Genomic DNA, 5,875 nt, shown 5'->3' with positions numbered 1-5,875 from the left:
CAAAGAATAGAAAGTCATTTATATTACAGCACTTAGAAATTCTCAGCATTTTTCATCAGTAGATTGCAAAGAGCTTTACTGAGGAGGCTTATATATTGCATCAAAAATCTCCAGCCAACTCTGTCCAAAATCACCAATCGCTTTTGAAAATTCAGATCTCCATTTGATTCAGGTGCAGCATGTGATGTGACCAATATCAAAGGACATTAACTCAAGACATTCAAAGGAGAGCATATCTCTTTAAATGCTTCCCTGGTATAGTAAATAAAAAACAGGCGGCTAATTACTAAATTGGGGAAGTGGATCTCATGTGCTTGACATAATTTGAAATTGTTCACGACTGATCTCTGCACCAAGAGCATCTGTGCTAGCATCCATTGTGCCAAGTGGTTTTGAAGTCACCCTGGGGAAACAAAGATGAATGTTACAATAAGAAGTCATTGGTGAAGCTCTTTATCCAGAGACACATTTTTAAAGATTTTGAACCAACCAGTTATCCTCTGATCACCCCAAAAGAGGAGCAACTGAGGTTGGCTGTCAACTAGAGGAGGTTGCAGTTGGGTAGCTTATCTTCAGAAAGCTTTGAATCAGGTCCTCAGACAAATCAGATTCAGAGGCAGAGATTCTGACTCGGGTTTACATCCTCTCACTTCCTTCTGTTTTTCTTTCTTTCTTACCTTAACATATTTCCCTTCATTTTTAGGTGAAAAAAAAATCCTTCCAGTGGGCCACTGTTAATAAAGACAAAGGAAAATTCAAGGCACTTTCTGACTGACTAGCACTAATATCCCATTCCTTAATCCCTTTCACTTGAGCTAATGCCTTTCTCTAATCCCACTTTATGGATAATTAACCATGTCCATTTTAATACTCTCAGGCAAAGGGCAAGAACCTTTGTTTTTTTTAAGGCTTTCAATAAGGCAAGAGTAAAACATTTTAAGGAGAATCCTACTGGGCTTAGCTCTCACATGGGATTAACCACCACTGCCCAAGAAACGTGAGCCACTCTAGCCTGATACCTGAACTGAGACAGAGATGGCCCCTCACTGCAGCTGGGTAAAGGCACTAGCACTGTAGGCCGGTGCTTAGGGCCCAGCTTCTGGAGTCATGTGATGATCTCACCTTTCCCATGGTGGGCCTGATTCTGTGCTGTGTCTCACAGTAATGTCATGCTTATAAGAAGCACATGGGATCTTTCTAAGGCAATACACTATGTTTATTGAGAGTACAGTAGAAAAGCAACTAGCATATGCTCACATACACAACGTCTTGCCAGTTGATGTCATAGTTGCCAGTCTGTTGCTCACTTTCAATTAATTGGCCAAGCTAATGAAGTACGAGTTCTACAAGGAGCAGTGTAGAGTCCTGCTCTTAGGACAGAAGAATCCCAAGTATTGTTATAGGCTGGGGACCGACTGACTAAGTAGCAGTACAGCGGAAAGGGCTCTAGGGGTTATGGTGGATGGAAGGCTGGATAAGAGTGAACAGTGCGCCCTTGTAGCCAAGAAGGCTAACAGAATATTGGGATGCATTAGGAAGAGCATTTTGCGCAGATCTAGAGAAGTAGTTGTTCCCCTCTATTCAGCAATAGTGAAGCCACATCTGGAATATTGTATCCAGTTTTGGGACCCCCACTACAAAAAGGATGTGGATGTGCTGGAGCAGGTTCAGAGGAGGGCAACAAAAATTATTAAGGGGCTGGAGCACATGACCTATGAGGAGAGGCTGAGGGATTTGGGCTTATTTAGTTTACAGAAGAGAAGTCTGAGGAGTGATTTAATAGCAGCCTTCAACTTCCTGAAAGGGAGCTTTAAAGAGGATGGTGAGAAACTGTTCTCAGTGATGTCAGATAGCAGAAGAAGGAGCAATGGTCTGAAGTTACAGAAGGGGAGGAGGAGGTTGGATATTTGGAAAAACTACTTCACCAGGAGGGTGGTGAAGCATTGGAATGCATTGCCTAGCATGGTGGTGGATTCTCCATCCCTGGAGGTTGAGTCCTGGCTTGACAAGGTCTGAGCTGGAATGACTTAGTTGGGGTTGATCCTGCTTGAAGCAAGGGGCTGGACTAGATGACTTCCTGAGGTCCCTTCCAGCCCTATGATTCTATGATACAAGGATAGATTGGGACCAGGTTCCTTTCAGCCTGAGCTGAGTTCCTAGTGAAAGTGGCAGATGAACCCAAAGTCTGTGGCAGAGCAGCCTCCTTCTGATAGTACTTTTCTTACCCTGCGATCAGTGGGTTTTGCATCTGTCTGAGAGTGCTGGTTTTCTCCAGTTTCTTTCTTGAGGTCCCTGCCAGCCTTAGAATTCTATGTTTCTATGAATGTTTCTCATCTATTGTTCTACCATGTTGGTTTTGATAACTGCTCTCCTGTTCCCATTGGTGACTGCCTGCTGCCAACTCCAGAGTCCATCCGTCTGCCCTCTTCTCACATTTTAACGAGGATATGCAGCCATCCCGGTTCCTGTCCTGGTCCCACCTTAGGACAGCTGATGATGGTCTCACACCCCTCATTCACATACCAGAGTGCTCTCGGTAGCATATAGGCAAAATGAGCATTCAGACAGAACATTGTTAGTTTTAATGAACACTCCTCATTCTCCTTTATAATATACACCTTAAGCCTGTGTTCAACATCAGATACAGGTAAACTAGTACAACAGAGCCCTAAACGAGATATACCTAAAATAGAATTTTGTATTCCATCCCCGGCAAAGAAGAGGCAGAATGGAGAAGATGGGGCAAAAAGAGGCTTCAAGACATTTATGTGCACTCCAAAGCCTTGGCTTTAGAGGAACCATTTGGGACCACAGTGTAAGTCACAGCAGCCTGTCCCCTCTGCATGCAGTGCAACCCAGAGTAGCTGCAGAAGAGGTATGAAACCATGTGAACTATGGCCCCACCTCCTTGACTTGCCCCATAAGTAGCTGCTTCTGGGGGCTACCTATGGTGATCTAACACAGTGCCTCAGTCGGGGGGAATTACCTGATCACAGGCCCTGTTGGCTATTGGGGTTATGTCCCTTCCTATGTTTCTAGTGCCTGGTATAATTCAGTTTAAATGCACCAGAATAGATAAAGCAGAATATTTATCTATCTATCTATATATTCTGCTATATCTATTCTGGTGCATTTAAACTGAAGTAGTGGGATAACTTGAAATAATATAATGGCATATTTTTCTTTTACATAAATAATGGACTTACTACAACTTGTGCTGTCCAAGAGAGGAGTAGGCCTAGCAGGACATAAATTTCTGGGGAGAACCACAGCCTGGGGATGTGTTGGGGTCACCCTGCAGTATAACCCAGGCTGGTGAGAGCTGGAGTAACCCCTGTGTGGCAAGCAGGGTGGAGTTACACACAGACCCTCTGGCTTGCAGGTTGGATGGTTGTTTGTGGGCAGTACAAGTGGGAGCTACTTCACCAAGGTGTTGTAAGGCACCCACAGGTGTAGGGAAGGGGTAACACAGCCCCGCACTGGTCTGTATTATAGCCAGGTTATGATTTCCTGTAAAATTCCTGGATCTGCAGATGACAAACAATATGGTGACCCCGTTGCAGCAAACTAGGGTAGACAGCGTGCCATGATGCATTCAGCAAAGGGTAGTTTTCATTGCCAGAAAAGCCCCACATTAAAGAGAAGAAATAATATGTGGGTGGAAATTAACTGGCATAAATAGTCAGAGTCCCATTGACTGCAATGGAACAGTGGCAGTCTACATGGTGGAGGGACAGCCTCAGGCTCTGGTTGGGAAGTTAATGAGTGCTTAAAGCTGTGATAGTTGGACCCAGGCCTAGTGACGGGGGCAGTTGCCCCAGGGCTTGGCATTTCTGTGGGCAGTGGTGGTGGCTGGAGCTCCAGACCCCTTTGAGATGCTGCAGCAGCACTGCTCTGCCAGGCCCTGTGGCTGTGAGGAGGACCCACAGATGCAGTTCAGGTGGCACTAAGGGCTGAGTGTCCTCAGACCTGCCCCTCCACCCTTGGCCACACTCCTTCCAGGGCCATGGAGCCCAGGCCCCTCCCTCCTTGCCTGCAGCGGCTGTCAGCCCTGCTGCTCAGACCTCAGTGGTTCAGGGCCCCAGTTATCAACCAACATTACCCCAAAGAGCCACGGCAGTGTGAATTCATGGTGTCGTTTTATATATAAATATATATGTATTGTCAGTGGGGGTGCATATGTGTGTATGTATATATATATATATATATATATGTATGTATACACACACATGTATTATATGTGAGGAAATAAATATACTTGGCAACGCATTTAGCTGTGAGAATATATGTATATATATGTATGTATGTATCTATGTATTTTAACCCATGTGACTCAGTCTCCAGAAGTGCAAATGACTCTTTAATGTGCCTCCTGCAGCCATTTGCTGCATGTGTTATTAAAATACTGAGTGATTCAATTATTAATCAAGCTAAGTAATTAACCAATTAGAACTTTAAAAATGTTATTAATCCATTATAGTTGAGGAAATAAATATACTTGGCCAGCCATTTTTACACTCTCTTTCTCTCTCTCTCTCTCTCTCTCTCTCTCTCTCTCTCTGTGTATATATATATATAGAGAGAGAGAGAGAGAGAGAGATCCTCACAGCAAAATGGCTGGCCAAGTATATTTATTTCCTCAACTATAGTGGGTTAATAACATTTTTGAAGTTCTAATTGGTTAATTATTTAGCTTGACTAATAATTGACTCACTCAGTATTTTAAAATCACATGCAGCAAATAGCTGCAGGAGGCACATTAGAGAGTCATTTACACCTCTGAAGCTTGAGTCAGATGGGTTTAAAGGCAAGGAGGACATCATGAAAACAGGAAAGTCGGGGTTCGTGGAGCGAGTTTCTCAGGTTCCTGCTCTCTCAACACTGGAGAAGGGAAAGGAAGGGAAGAGACCAATTCCCAGGGCAGTTACTGCTCCTCGGGCAAGCCCCGCTCTGACCCTTCATGGAACTCACATGGCTTTTGCAGTTGTTGCAGAGTTCGCACTGCGTGTCTAGTATGCTGCTGCTACCCAGCCTCTTGGGATGTCTAGGTACACTGTAAGCTCTACAGGAAGGGGACAGTCCTCTATGGTCAGTGTGTGGCGCAGAGAGAGCCCTGAGTTCAGAGGCCTTCCCCGGGTGCTACTGTAACCACTTATAAATAGTAAATCCTGAGGATAAAGGGGCTGATTCTCATGTACACATAGGGCCATGGGCATCACTCTAGCAGTGTCCCAGGGCCTGAATAAGCCAGGCTCACTCACTGGGCATGTCTACGCTGCAGTCAGAAGGTGTGACCGTAGCACTTCTTCGCATCCCTGAGCTGGTTCAGATAAAAGCAGCAGCACAGCTGCACGTACAGGAGTGCAGGCTCAGGGGTTTCTGCCCCCTAAGCTGTTAGGGTCAAATTTTGAAAAGCCCCTGAGCCCTGAGGAGCTGACCAGTGCTTAATTTGTAAGGAGAAAGGTTCCGGGGATCAAGCAGTGTCTTAACTTTTGTAACTAGTGCAGCAAGTCCAGAGGTGCTGGGGCTCTGAATGGCCAGGCCCAGGGGTGCTGGGGCTATTAGCGGCCAGACATAGGGGTTCTGGGGCTCTGAACAGCTAGACCCAGGGGTGCTGGGGCGCTGAATGGCCAGGCGCAGGGGTGCTGGGGCTCTGAACGGCCAGGCCCAGGGGTTCTGGGGCTCTGAACAGCCAGGCCCAGAAGTGTTGGGGCTCTGAATGGCCAGGCCCAGGGGTGCTGGGGCTCAAATTGCCAGGCCCAGGGGTTCTGGGGCTCTGAACAGCCAGGCCCAGAGGTGTTGGGGCTCTGAATGGCCAGGCCCAGGGGTGCTGGGGCTCTGAACGGCCAGGCCCAGGGGTGCTGAGGCTATGAGC

Source organism: Carettochelys insculpta, chromosome 3, assembly GCF_033958435.1.
Source record: "Carettochelys insculpta isolate YL-2023 chromosome 3, ASM3395843v1, whole genome shotgun sequence".
Classification (NCBI taxonomy): Eukaryota; Metazoa; Chordata; order Testudines; family Carettochelyidae; genus Carettochelys; species Carettochelys insculpta.
This window is presented reverse-complemented; position numbering follows the sequence as displayed.